The sequence below is a fragment of the Myodes glareolus genome, chromosome 3 (genome assembly GCF_982192425.1).
Source record: "Myodes glareolus chromosome 3, mMyoGla1.1, whole genome shotgun sequence".
Classification (NCBI taxonomy): domain Eukaryota; kingdom Metazoa; phylum Chordata; class Mammalia; order Rodentia; family Cricetidae; genus Myodes; species Myodes glareolus.
Window position 1 is genome coordinate 4362041 of NC_142028.1, and position 13663 is coordinate 4375703.

Consider the following 13663-nt stretch of genomic DNA (forward strand, 5'->3'; position numbering starts at 1 on the left):
ATACACACATATATAAACACCCCCATTCTCTCACATACATTTATTTGCAAACAAGTATTTGCATATACACCTACTCCCCCACTCATGTATATTCACATATATACATTTACATATGCACCCATATATACACACTCACATAAGACACACATACATATACACACATACACATATACATACACACATATACACATACATATACACACAGTCACACACATGTACATATATGCACATACATTCACATATACATACACATCATATACATGCATACATATACACATACATATGTACACATATTCACATGTGTATTTACCTACATAAATACAGCCCCCCACATATACATATTCACACACATACTTACATATAGCCATATATACACATACACACATGTACACACATGTATATGTTCACATACACACCCATTCACACAATATATAAGCATATATATACACATTTGCACATATACCCACATAGACACACATACATACATGAATATACACAATCACATATGTATACATACACACAGACACAAAGACACGCGTAATCTGGACTGTTAGAACAAGTCTTTTCTTTCCCCTCCCACCCCGGAAATGTGGAATAATCCTCTTTCTATGCATGGGATTAATAAGAGGGAAAAACGCATATGCGTTCTCGGTAAATTCCAACATTTGCAGCCCATTGTATTTCATGACTATAAATGGAGTTGACGAATAGATGGATGAATGAACTATAGTCCAGGATATTTTGTGAATGTTAATGGTGTTGATGAACAGACAAATGGATGCATCTTCTCATTAAGTATTCATGTAAGTTTAGGGACGTCTTGGGGATTGAAGAAAGGAGTGGTCCCCTAGATCAAATGCCTCTCTCTAGAAGTCCTCATGGAACCTGAATCCACTGTGGGGAGGTTCAGAAGTCTGGTTAGACCTTCAGCATGCCTTGTGGAGGGGGTTCCTAAAACAATGGGTGACTAGGGACAGAGATGTGCACCACACTCCCAGATTTCTTTTCCTCCCCTTCATGGTTTTTGCTTATGGTGAAAGTCTGTCTTCCGTAGAGAAGGCACCACGGAATGTTTCAGGTTTGTTGCAATTGACCTGCAGTTCACAGCTGATGATGGTACATGGATCTGTGATGTGAGGACAGCAATGTCCTGTGGAACCCCGTCTACACATGTGTGAACTGGCGATGCTAAAGCTAGATGCACTCTAGTCTTCCACCCACAAGCCACACACACCTGCTGTTTCTATGCCTGGTGAAGTTCCTGTGTGTAGGAGAGAAAGCTTTAGGCAGTCACTCCTATGTCGGCTTCCTACAGCTGCTGCCAGAAAACCAGCCATGTCTCTGTATCCCAGTTATCAGCCTTAAAAATGCCAGGGGACCAGGGGTGAGCAGTGGCTGGGTGGAGTCTGTCCTCACTGACCTACAAAGGCGTTTGTGCAATAAATTGTTCGAGTAAAGACAGAGAGGAGAGTAGAACACTTTAGAGCGCTCTTGTGAAGGCCACGGTCACAGCCAGATGGCTCATTTGCACTGAACAATAATCTACAGAAGATTATCGGAGTTATGCCTCAGGCCTCATCCTGGCTCCCTCACCCAGGTTTGATGCGGTCGGAATATGGTGAGGGAGATTTGCGTCAAGGACCGAAACCTCTGGCTCAGGCCAAAGGTCTCCAGTTCTGTCTCTAAATGGTTTGGCTGCAGTCTCTGCTGCGTCACTCGACAGGTTCCTCAGGCTCTTGGCCTGGGTCAGTCAGGTAAGCTCGCTAGTTTCAGAAGGTCTCTGTTCCAGCAAAGATGGACGGTTGCTTCATTTTCCGAGATAACAGGCTCCCTGTCAATCTTGCATAACTCCGCTAATGAAGGATAAGAAGTTAGCACAGCTAAATGGTATCTCTGGTCGTTTGTTCAAGAATACAGCTTTGAAGACTGAAGACACTCAGTGGAGAAGAACACCTGCTATGCCTGCAAGGCTCTGGGTTCAAGCCCTGGATCTGGGGGAAATGGCAGTACTAACAATAACCAGTAGATTTTGCCTCTTCCATAGCCAAAGCTATAACATGTTTTTGAAAGAATATTAATGTGATTTATGTAAAAATCAATCTTCTCCCCTTCTATTTTTTCCTCACCCTCTAGCCCCTTTCTCTATAATTTTTCAGTCACATTATCTTGGGTAAAAACCCAAATGAACACAGAGTAGGGAAGGCAGAATGCCAACAAGCCTCAACAGTTGCACGGCAGATGAACAATCTCAGCAATATCATGCTTGTGTGGCAAGCAGTTTTCTCATGGAACTACCCTCAGGGTGTCTGTGGTGTGTGGAGTGTGTTCGCTGCCATGTCTGACTTCTTCAGACACCGTGTGGCAGCTGAGAAGCGTGGCGGTTTAGCTAGCTTTCCTACTTTAGATTTTTCTGGGCAGGGCCTTAACCAGATCATCTATTCTACATGAAAATGAGGTAGAGGTAATTTTTCCTTTAAAGAACTTCCTCTTTTCAAGGTTGAGAAACATGAGGCAAACTGAACAAAACTGTCCTCAGTATTGCTCTGGTAAGTGATGTGCTCCACTGTTCTTGCTTAAACTCAGTTGGAATTCTGGTTCCTTAGCTTAAAGGGTGTAATGTCAGGTCCGTGGCTCCAAGAGACACACCAGAGGCAGGAGATTAACTAGGAAAAGCGAAAAGATTCCCTCCTTTAAGAATTATTTTGTGAGCACGCTCGCACATGTAGCACACATGCACGCAGTGGTCAGAGGTCAACAGCAGGTGTCCTCAGTTTCTCTCCATGTAGTTTTTTGAGACAAGGTTTCTCACTGAACTTGGACTTCACTGATTGGGTTAGAGTGACTGGCCAAGAAGCTCTATCAAGATAGCTGTCTCTACCTCCCCAACACTGGGATTACAGGTGTGCACTGCCATGCCCATGGGTGCTGGGGTCTTCATGATTGTGTGACAAGCAGTTTACCCATGGAATTGCCCTCCCACCCAGATACTGGATTTCTTCCTGTAAGAGCAATCTGCTCTGTTGTTCTTGAAGCACAAAAACTTTTATCTAGTGGGAATCAAGCCTCCCTTTTAAACAAATCTGCTAAGCCTCCCCACAAATCTTCCTATAAGGAAACAGTAGTTGAGGGAATTTCATTTTAGAGATGGAGATATTAAATAATTATCTCAGGGCTGGACAGGCTATACAGCACTTAAGGGTACTGGCCACTCTTCCAGAGGACCCGAGTTCAGTTCCCAATTCCCACATGGCAGCTCACAACTGCCTGTAACTCCAGCTCCAGGGAGTCCAACATCCTCTTCTCACTTCCTTGGGCATTGTGTGCATGTAGTACACATACATACATGTGGGCAAAAGACTCATACCGCTGTGGAATAACCCTTTTGTACACTGTGTGAGCATATGTTGCTGTGATTATTTTAATAAACAAGCCGACTGGTCAAACGTTGACAGGATAAAGTTAGGCCGTAAAGCCAAAATGAAAATGATGGGATGAGGAAGGGTGGAGTCAGAGGACTCAACAGCCAGATGGAGAATGACTTGGACACACAAAATGGGATAGAGATGAAAGCCACGGGCCTCGGGGAAGCACACAGGTTAACAGAAATAGGTTAGGTTATAAGAGTTAGTTAATAACAAGCCTGAGCTATTGGCTGAACATTTATAGTAATCTTAAATATCTGTGTTGGCTATTTGGGAGCAGGCGGTTGGGACAGGAAAACTTCACATTCTCTCTCTCTCTCTCTCTCTCTCTCTCACACACACACACACACACACACACACACACATACACACACACACACACAATCTAGAAAAGTTTAAAAGTTAGTTACCTCCTGTGTTTATCAGTTTTGGAGCTTACCAGGAGCATTAGGAAGCCCCATTTGAAATTTTCATCATTTAAAAGTTCCAGTTGCTACGGTTAGCTAGATTTTACATTTGGGGATTTTGTTTCATTTTTCAATTTTCACTCTAAGATTTCAGTGGGGTGAACATAGGTTTAATTAGGTTGACTTACTATTTGTTCAGCCCTGAACCGAGCTTCTGAGACGTTAAGACAATCTATGGATGAGGATGGGAATCTCTAGTGGCCACTTCACCATCAGGCCCTGCTCTCCATGTCCAGAGTGGGTGATCCAGACACCCCCAGGGTCACCTGCCAGTAGCCAAAGGTCCTCTTGTCCCCTCGAAGCCTTGTCAATCACAGTACTTTTCCTCCGCCCATCCAGGGCACATCTAGCCACACTTTCCTCTCAGGGAGCTGAACCAAAGTTCACTAACTCCTAAAAGGTCTGGCTGCAAGCCAGGATCAGAAAAGGGTTCCCCTAACGTCTCTGCTCTTCGCCCTTATCGGGGTTCCGTTCTCTGGTAACTCCCGGAATCCTGCAGAGAGAACTACTTGTGGATTCTGACTTTGTGATGTACCACCCTGAGAACTCTGCGTTAGTCTCCCAGTTCCCAGCACTACCCCCGCAGTCCTTGCTCCCCAGAAGTTTAACGGTGTGCTTGCTGTTCATCTCCTGTCACTGGTACAGCCACACCTTAGGTCCACTTACTCATCGACAGTAAACGTCCTTACGGAGTAAGTCAACACGTGTCAATGTAGAAGGAAGTTAACAAAGAAATCAGCATGCTAAGCATTAGAATAATTCACAAACTGTACTTTGAATGCAGTATTTATTTGACAAAACTCTGTGAACAGATGACTTAATCAAAACAGCCAGGGTAAATCCCCTCTGGGAGAACTCAGCTACAGGAGGAAGAGTGGTGTGGTGTGGTGTGGGGTGGTGTGGGGTGGGGTGGGTGGGGTGAGGTAGCAGTAAAAGAACAAAGAGACACAAGGGTGTGTGGAGAGTCATTTGTTAGTAAAACAGTATTACGAGTTTATACATTGTCTGAGATGAGCAGACAAGACAGAAGGGGGCAAGCAAGTAGCTGAGCTTCTGCTGAAGCTCAGTATAAAAGTTTAGGAGAGATGGGCTGGAGAGAAAGCTCAGTCATCTGGAGAGTTAGAAAGTTCCAGGCTATGGGAGACAATACAAAAACCATGATGGGAGGTTCTTGAAAAATAACACTTGAAGTTGTCTTCTGGCCTTACACACACACACACACACACACACACACACACACACACACACACACACACACCAGCACATGTACATACTCACATAATTTTTAGGAAACAGAGAAGTGTCCATCTTGGACAGGAGGAGGTGATTTCCTTGTCTCTCTCAAATAATAAGGAAAAGAAGTAGAGGTTGATGGGGGAGCCGATTAATGTGGGCTGAACAGAACCTGCCACAGCTCTCTGCGTCTGTGGTGTGTGGGACAGAGTCCTATGTTGTCAGCTGAGGATAAAGGAAGGGAGCCTGGAGATGGGTAAATGCTGCAATAACTTCTCCAATTAAGATGTGAAACACACCAGAAACTGGTGAAGCTGAGAGCAGCTTCAAGTCCATCTGAGGATAAAGATGCATTTGCACTTCCCTGTCTCCTATGAATATTTATCTGTTCTGGACCAGTACCACCCAACCATTTATATGAAGTTGGAGCAGAGAACACAGATGGTTGACAAGATCCAAATTCAGAGACTGCAGTGATGGTTCAGCAGATATACACACTACCTTTGCAGAGGATTGGGGTTTGCCTCCCAGTTCCCATAGCAGGAAGCTCACACCCATCTAACTCCAGCTCCAGGGGATCAGACATCTTCTTCTGGCTTCTGACAATATCTGCTCTTACGTGTTGCATGTAAACTCACACAGGCATACACACATGCAAGTTAATAAATTTTTAAAGACCCAAATTTAGAATGAATGGAAAAAGAGTAAGGTCAGCATTAAGGAATGATTCACAGCACATGCTACACAGAGAGGGTCTAAGATCAATACGAAGCCCCCAACTCTGAGGAAGGTGGGTTTGCCTGTGTGTTTATGTGCGCACTGGGGAGTCAAATGAATGGCAGTATGTGACCTAGAAAAGAGAGACGAGAAACATCTGGAAATAGCGTCCTTACACAAGTGTGACCGTCAGATTTAGAGATTTCTTATAGCACCACCAGCATGGTGCTGAGATGAGGACTGCCCTTTCATGTAGCTCTCCAAAAATAGGAACCTTTGGTGCTCAAAATAGAAACGGGCAGAGATACAGTGTTGCAGCTCTGGGGAACTCTGTGCTTGTTTGTCCAGGAGAAACTTGCTGTCAAGGAGTGGAAACGGAATGGCCCTAGCTAAATTCAGGGAATGGTCCTGGGGTATAGCTGAAAGTGAACAGACTTCCTTGGGGAAAGCAGAAGCATGTGTGGGTGTCGTGGTCAAGGAAGACTCCCCCTGAGCCATGTTCTGGAATGCGATCACTCTGCCCCCCCCCCATCTGTGTGTCTCTCTACAACAACTTAAATCCTTCCTGTTGCTCCCCATCAATGGTTAGGGATCAGTTCACGCTGACTTTCACCTTCACACTATCCACACTTGGTGGACCACGCATCCTCAATAGCCTCTGTCTGCAGCTTTCTCCAAACGCTGGCTGAGCCTGGAGTCCTCTCCATCCTCTTCCCATTTCTGCCCTTTCGAGCCTCTACTCAAGACCACTTAGAAATTACTGCCTCCTCTCCCTTTGCTGAGGTGTCGGAGCACAAACAGATGTGAACCCCGTTCCACCGTGTCTGGAGGTTAGAGAGTTTGAGCTTATTTTTGCTCCCTCAAGGTTGTTAATAACAGGCACCTACAGAGAAGAGATTCTGGCCTAGGGTGTGGTTAATTAGCGCTTTGAGTGTTGAAGTAGATCTGCTCCACTTGTACCAAAGGTCAGAGAATTCGAGTCTATTCCTTATATCATGCTAATAAAGTCTGTTGTCTTCCCCCCTCCCCTTTTGGAATGAAGTATACAAGCGTGTGAAAAACTGTGAATACTGAATCTCCCTCCCGATGCTGTCCCATGTTTCTGTTTCTTATCTGTTCCTTTTGCCTAATAATTCTAATCCTCACCCTCCTACCCTGGAAGAGATGAGTTTTAGCAAAGCTGGTTTTCAACACATAGGGTTGGCTTGGGAGTCTGCCAAACGGCTTTGAAAAGCTCGTGGCCAGTGTGGTACCAACGACACACCACAAAGGATGTGTGACCAGGACTCACTGTCTCCCAGGGCTGGGTGGGGAAGGGGCAGAGGTGGAAGAAAAAAGAAGAGGGAGAAACAGCTGGATTTAGCCCAGGGATTTTGGTGTAAATACCCCTTTGCAGGAAAAACCAAGGCATGTCTAGAGGGAGGTTTGGAAACCAGAAATTGGCTGTAGGTATCATCAACCAAAGCAAACATAGCAATTCTTTATGAATTTACTGCCCTACTAATGAGGGAGTCCCCTCTGTGTGCTGTCATTATCATTAATAAATAAACTGCCTTGGCCTGTTGATAGGGCAGAACTTAGGTAGGCAGGGAAGTCAGAATTGAATGCTGGGAGAAAGAAGGGCGGAGCCAGAGAGACACCATGGAGCCACCAGAGTCAGACATGCTGAATATTTGCCGGTAGGCCACTGGCACATAGTGATAGACAGATTGCTAGAGATGGGTTAAATTAAGATGTAAGAGTTAGCCAATAAGAAGTTAGAGCTAATGGATCAAGCAGTGTTTTAATTAATACAATTTCTGTGTGATTATTTTGATTCTGGGCAGCCGGGACAAACAAGTGGCCTCTCCTGCAACAATTGGTGCACCAACATAGGTAACTATATCCACATAAAAACCTGGGAAAGGTTAAAAATTAATTCTAGACACAAAAGAACAGAATGAAGCATAGTTTGCTAATGGCATTTTCTTGGATGGGCTCTGTTTGCTAGAAGCAAGCAGAGGCATGGCTCCTTTAAGAGAAATTTTCCTGATTCAGTCATAGCAGGAAAAAAGCTGTGGCCTTTTAAAATCCAAGGCTTTGGCTGTCTAAATCACAGCGTGGAGAAGGAAGAAGGTAAAACGGACAATTGTTGATTGTACTTCATGGACTAGGTGGGAAATACTTCAAGCCAGCGGACTGCCTCTAGTGATGAGAAAATATTCCCATGGCATTGTTTGGCCAGTCCACATATGTTCATTCAAAGCTCCTGAAGCAGTTGTCCCCTAGCTTGTAGGGGAGGACTTCTAAGAACTCTCATAGATAGACGCCCATATAGGAAAGGAATGTTAAGGCAGAGGATTCACTTTTGTTTAGTCTCTAGAAAGCTGGAGGGCTGACTTCAGATGATAGAGTTGCCTTTGTCCTCTTATTGGGCAGCTTCTGCATGCTCACCCTCTGCCAATCCTAAAAGACACCATTCCAGAAGTTTTGTGACTTCCCCACACGGGCATTAACTTTGTCCTTCCTCTCTGACTTTCCTATCACCATTAGCAAATAATTGCTTATAGAAACAGGGGGTTTCTGTGCTTATCTTTAAAGGCAGATGTGAAGGGGAAGTTAGAGAATCAAGGTATTCGTCAGTCAGGTTTGGAGAAAAAGGTGGCTGGGGAAATATAGATAAGAGGCCAAAAGCCCAGGCAAATTAACCACCAGAGCCTACTCTGGGTAAAGGGCAGTCCTGCCCGGTGGAATTCTTCATATTGCTTTTTAGCTCACTCTCTATCAAGTCCTCTTGTTGATTTGTAAAGAGTCTCACGGATCCCAAGGCTGGGCTCCAGCTGTGCAGGCGGCGAGTAATGACCTTGAACTCCCCTGTCTCCATCTCCCCCCTCTACAGTTTGTGCAACACTAGGGTTCAAAGCCAGGACTCCATGCAGGCGAGGTGGGAGGATGAAGAGGAGCAGGTAAAGTTTGGCCAGTGTTCCATGTTTTTAGACTCATGACTAACAAGGCTCGAAATCAGAGGACCCCAAAGTCTGAAAGCAGGCGCTACATCCAGTTTCTCATGAGTGCAGAGCGAAGCAGCTTGTCTGAGTCATGGTAAATACTCAGGGAATATTACTAAAGGATAAATAGCTGAATGGGATAGAGTGCTCCCGTCCTCGGAAGTCACATGTTTTCTGCTGTAGTCCACACGCACATGTTACATAGAGAGGCATTTCTTTTCTATAAGACGAGAGCATTGAACCAGGCATAAGATATGGCCCTCCACTCATCTACAGCTTGAGTTGTGAATATTATTAACTAAGACGAGATTTGCGCAGTGAGTGCTGGGTATTGTAGACGAGAGGGTGTGATGCAGGATAATAGGGGCTCATGAAAATTCAATTTATAAAAAAAGTAGTTGTTACATCCTAAGAGAAACCGAGACCTAAATTTACCCAAACACGATCCTGTGAGCTCTTAAAGACACCCAGTACCCCTTGAATAGCTGCTGCTGGGGCAGGACTGGACTGGACCAACATAGGAGAAGAGAAAGAATGGAAGAGGCAGTGGCATAACTCCACTAAGGAGAGAATTTTGGCAAGAACAAGTTGCTGTTAAAACAACAAAGACACTCATTTTGGTTGAGGGAAATTCACACCTTCAAACCACCAGAGATTCCCGTAGGTTTTCTTGACTATATCGTCATGCGTTGCTGGCATAAGTGCATAAGTGGTTTTAAGTGTATTGGAGCCAGGCATATGATTTAATGGTCTTCCTAATTCCCAAACATCCTGACCTCAGTACACCTGAGTTCGTGCTGACTTTTGTGGAACGTGTCCTCTCGGTGACCTGTGATGAACCGTGCACCATTAAGAAGGAGGACCTAAAAGGCAGGGCATTTCCACAGAGACTGTGGCTGGTCCCTTGGCTCTCAGAGTGGCTTTGCCACCTGCGGTCATCCTGTCTTTCTCCAGCGAAGTTGCTGGCCTACCAATGGTTCTGTTGAGGACAAGGGGATAATTATTCCAGCGACTCCTTGCCTACCCTTCCCATCCTCAGAATGCTGTTCTGCTCTGCAGGGATCATCTCTGGAGAAGTCTGGGAAGTCAAAATGTCGTAAAAACAAAAAAGTATTCTTGGTGAGGGATGAGGACTGCATTTATCTGTGGGCATGAGGACAAATATTTAGAATGTAGTTAGGGATTATGCTGGTTTCATAAACCAGTGCTTGTGGATTCCCCTCCGAGACTCATGACGTCGCCAGGCCTGGGTGGCTGGCTAGGTTTCCAGTACAAAGTGTGATTTTCCTCTTGGTGAGCAAGTCTTAGAGAGATAGTGGTTTCCACTAATTCGCCACTACTACACCATCAGGGTTAGTGTGCCATGCTGGTCATTGATATGGGTCCTAGGCACCACAGATGGGTAAGGATGTGGGTTGCTTTGTCTTCTGGTACCACGCCAGCTGGTTCTCAGGGAGGAGGATTTCAGGTCAGATCCAGTTCACTGAGATCGTCAGAAGCTTATGGTCGTAAATTCTCACCAACATGACTCTACCCTCTACACATGAGCTGAGCAATGGGGACACATGTAGGTAATGTTAACATGAATAGCGGTAGCTCATGATGCCTCAAAATAACCACAGGCAGCCAGGGAATGCTGAGGACGGGAGAAACACTCCTCCCCAGGGAAGTTCACAACTGGTTACACAATACCAAAGGGTCAACCCTGTAAATATGCATACAAGTAACATTATATAGACTGAGCAGATTGTATTTATATGTTTAGGTGTGTGTGGAGGGCGTGTGCACGTGTGTCTCTGTGTGTGTATTATGTGTATACATAACAACAGTTAATGAAAAAAGAGGCCATAAATTTGAAAGATAACAAGGAGTGGTATGTGGGAAGGTTTACAAGGAGGAAATGGAAGGAGGAAATGATATCTCAAAATTATTATAGTGATATATATAATGTAAAGCAATGTATATAGTACATATGTAAAATATAATCTCAAAAGTGAAACATTAAAATAATAACATAATAAAACTTGTTTCTGAAATAACAACATCAAAAAAAAATCAAACAGTATTAAGCCGAAAAGTCCTAAGGGACACATTGTATCAACTGCAGCTTGAAAATGCTTTTGTTCCAGTCAGAGGTTAAGGGTGCCACATCCAATAAAACTCCCTAAACCTGAACTGAAACTGCACCACTATGAACCCCTGTGACTCTCCATGCTGACAATTAGGGCAAGACTAGTCTGTTCATTATTTACTTAGTTACACTGTTGACTACACAAAGAAATATGTTGCACCCTTTGCTCTGGGTCAGGTGCAGACTTAGAACCATCCTGGCAGGGATGCGGATGTCCTGAACAGACCCTGGTTCTCCACCCCTTGGCCATCAGACCATTCAAACAATGGTCTCCATGAAATTGGAATTTCCCTAGGAATCTCATGCTGGGTGAAGGAAAAGGCTGAAGCCTGGTGCCAGCCAGAAGAGGAACTTGCCTCCCAAAGAAAGACTTCACACAGTTCTTACAACTTACAACTCAGACTGCCACCTTACCGGAGACACTGGAGCTGGGACAGTGAGGACGGGTAGGACCACACCTTGTTGGAGCCTTCTTAGCTATGCTTCCTATTTTCCATTTTAAACCCAAACATCAAGCCAGGGACTTGGGGACATTGCTTGACCTCTCTCATTGCTTTTTCTCGCTTCTCTGCCTTTTCACTATGGTCTCTTTGGTGGGCATATTGAAGATGGTTGACCAGGCATCCCTGAGGGCCCGTGCTCTCACCCTCTGAAGGATGACAACTCCAGGAACAGAGTGAAATGGGGGCAAGGATGTGGAGAAGACCTCACCTGAAATCAACTCTAACTTCATGTCATTTACCCATGCCATAGAATGGTCTCGATGATTTAACTGCCCAAAACCATAAGAACAATTTCTGGTCTGTAAAACATACAAAGTAAGGAACCAAATAACTGTTGTTGGCTCAGTCCTTGAGTTCTGAGCAGATGAAACGGGAGGGTCCAGAGCTGCATGGACCTCTTTTGAGAACTCTCACCACTGCAGTGTTCTGCAGTCACAGGCTACACTCCCGCCTGCAGCCCATCACCAGCATGTTATGGATAATAGGGAAAGGGAGGGAAAAGACTCAAAAACCATCGCTGCTTAAATGCCCCCACCACATCAATCCGGTAGATTTACATCTCAGATGAGGCCCAGAAGATGAAAACATGAATGCGAGAAGCGAAAGACCCTGCACCATCCTTAAGTCCCTCACCTGCAAACGTCAACAGACCGAATGTGCTTCAGTAAGGTCTGGCAGAGCCTCACCAGGAAAGCAGATGCTGAAAGCAAACACTGGAAGAAAATAGTTTCCTTCTAATCAGACTCCAGGTTCTGCTTAGCCACATGCAAGCGTTTTCACATCCACTTAACAGAGAGGATCCAGTGTCTTTGCTTTGCCCAAGGAAGATGTATTAAAGAGTGGAGAGCAGCTAACAGTTAACAGAGAGTGGTGGATGTTAAAGACTAATCTGTTAATATAGGACAGAGCTTCCCACAGGATTTCCCACACAGTGATTTCTCGGATGCTGACTCTGTTAGAAGCTCTACCAGAAGCATTTGAAGGTCATAGGTTTAGGAAATATCACAGGAGACCTGCCTCACCTTTGATGATTTTAAGTCTTCATTAGGATATTGTGGGCTCTGAGAAATCTTGTAGCAAAACCCCTTAAGTGGGTTAAATCAAGTATTTTTTTAGAGTTATCTCACCAGCAAAGCTTTCCCCCCCTTTTCTTCCACTTAACTGCTAATGTCCCAAGAAACTATTGTTCCACAGATAGCAGTCTGGGGAGCACTTCTGTTGAGAGGAAGGAGAGAAGGGTTTTAAGTGAGGGAGTGAACTGTGTTTTAGAACAAACCCTTTGATGAAGCTCAATTCTCTCTTCCCTACTTTTTGCCATTTTAGGAAATTATAACACATCCCATCTAAGCTCAAGTCAGAAAAACAGGAGCTATATCTGTCATGGTGATAACCTTTAAAAATTATAGAATGCAAGTGTGGATTTAGAAATAATTTAAACAGTAGAGGAGCCTGAAATGCAAACTTCCCCCTTTCTTTCTTAGATCCTTATCTGCCCAGACAGTATCCTTTTCAGGGAGCTGGCATCATTAGTTCTGTTTTGTTTTCTGTTCTTGTAGGCACTGGAAATGCAGTGGCAGCAAACCCACTGCTATGAATTGAAGCACTCAGCAGGACTGGAAATAAGATTCAGTAGAGGAGCAGGCACTGCTGTTGCTGAGTTTGATTCTCAGCCCCCATGCAGGGCAACTCAGAACCACCGGATCTAGGGTGTTTCTGATGCTTCTGGCTTCCACTGGCACTCAGATACATACCTGAACATACACACACACACACACACACACACACACACACACACACACACAAACCATTAAAAATAAAAATACATAAATGAAATCTTTAACACATATGGAAGAATTAATGTCAAACTTCTTCTACCCTTATTCCCCCCCCACAACGCCATCTAGTCTTGCAAACGGAGCTGGAGGCTCGAGTCCTTGCCTTCTCCCCTGTCCCTCACAGCACTCTTGCCCTGAACAGTCCTGATTCTAACCCTTCATTCCTCCAGGTACTTCTCCTTATCCATTTTGTGTAGATTCACTTTCTTAAGCAGAGTCTGTGGCTGAAAAGCTTTCAGTGGTCCCCACCAAACCATTCTCAAAGCTTCAGGAAGCTCTGTGGAAGAAATTTAAAAAGTCACACGTCAGAGACAAGTTGTTTAGGGAGGAGTTTCCTCAGTTCCTCCTTAGCAGACATGAGAGTTACA

At 44.7% G+C, this 13663-nt stretch overlaps 1 protein-coding gene across 3 annotated transcripts in view; it reads right to left on the reverse strand.

Moving 5' to 3' along the window:
• Window positions 1-13663, reverse strand: part of Far2 (fatty acyl-CoA reductase 2) — a 101054-nt gene that overhangs the window by 83129 nt on the left and 4262 nt on the right. The window contains exon 1 of one of the 3 annotated variants that reach the window (XM_085687406.2): window positions 4018-4169. The exons of the other annotated variants lie outside the window; for them this stretch is intronic. The gene's annotated coding sequence lies outside the window, so the exon portion shown is untranslated. Of the gene's footprint in view, window positions 1-4017; window positions 4170-13663 lie in introns of those variants that run through there. 3 annotated transcript variants of the gene reach the window in all.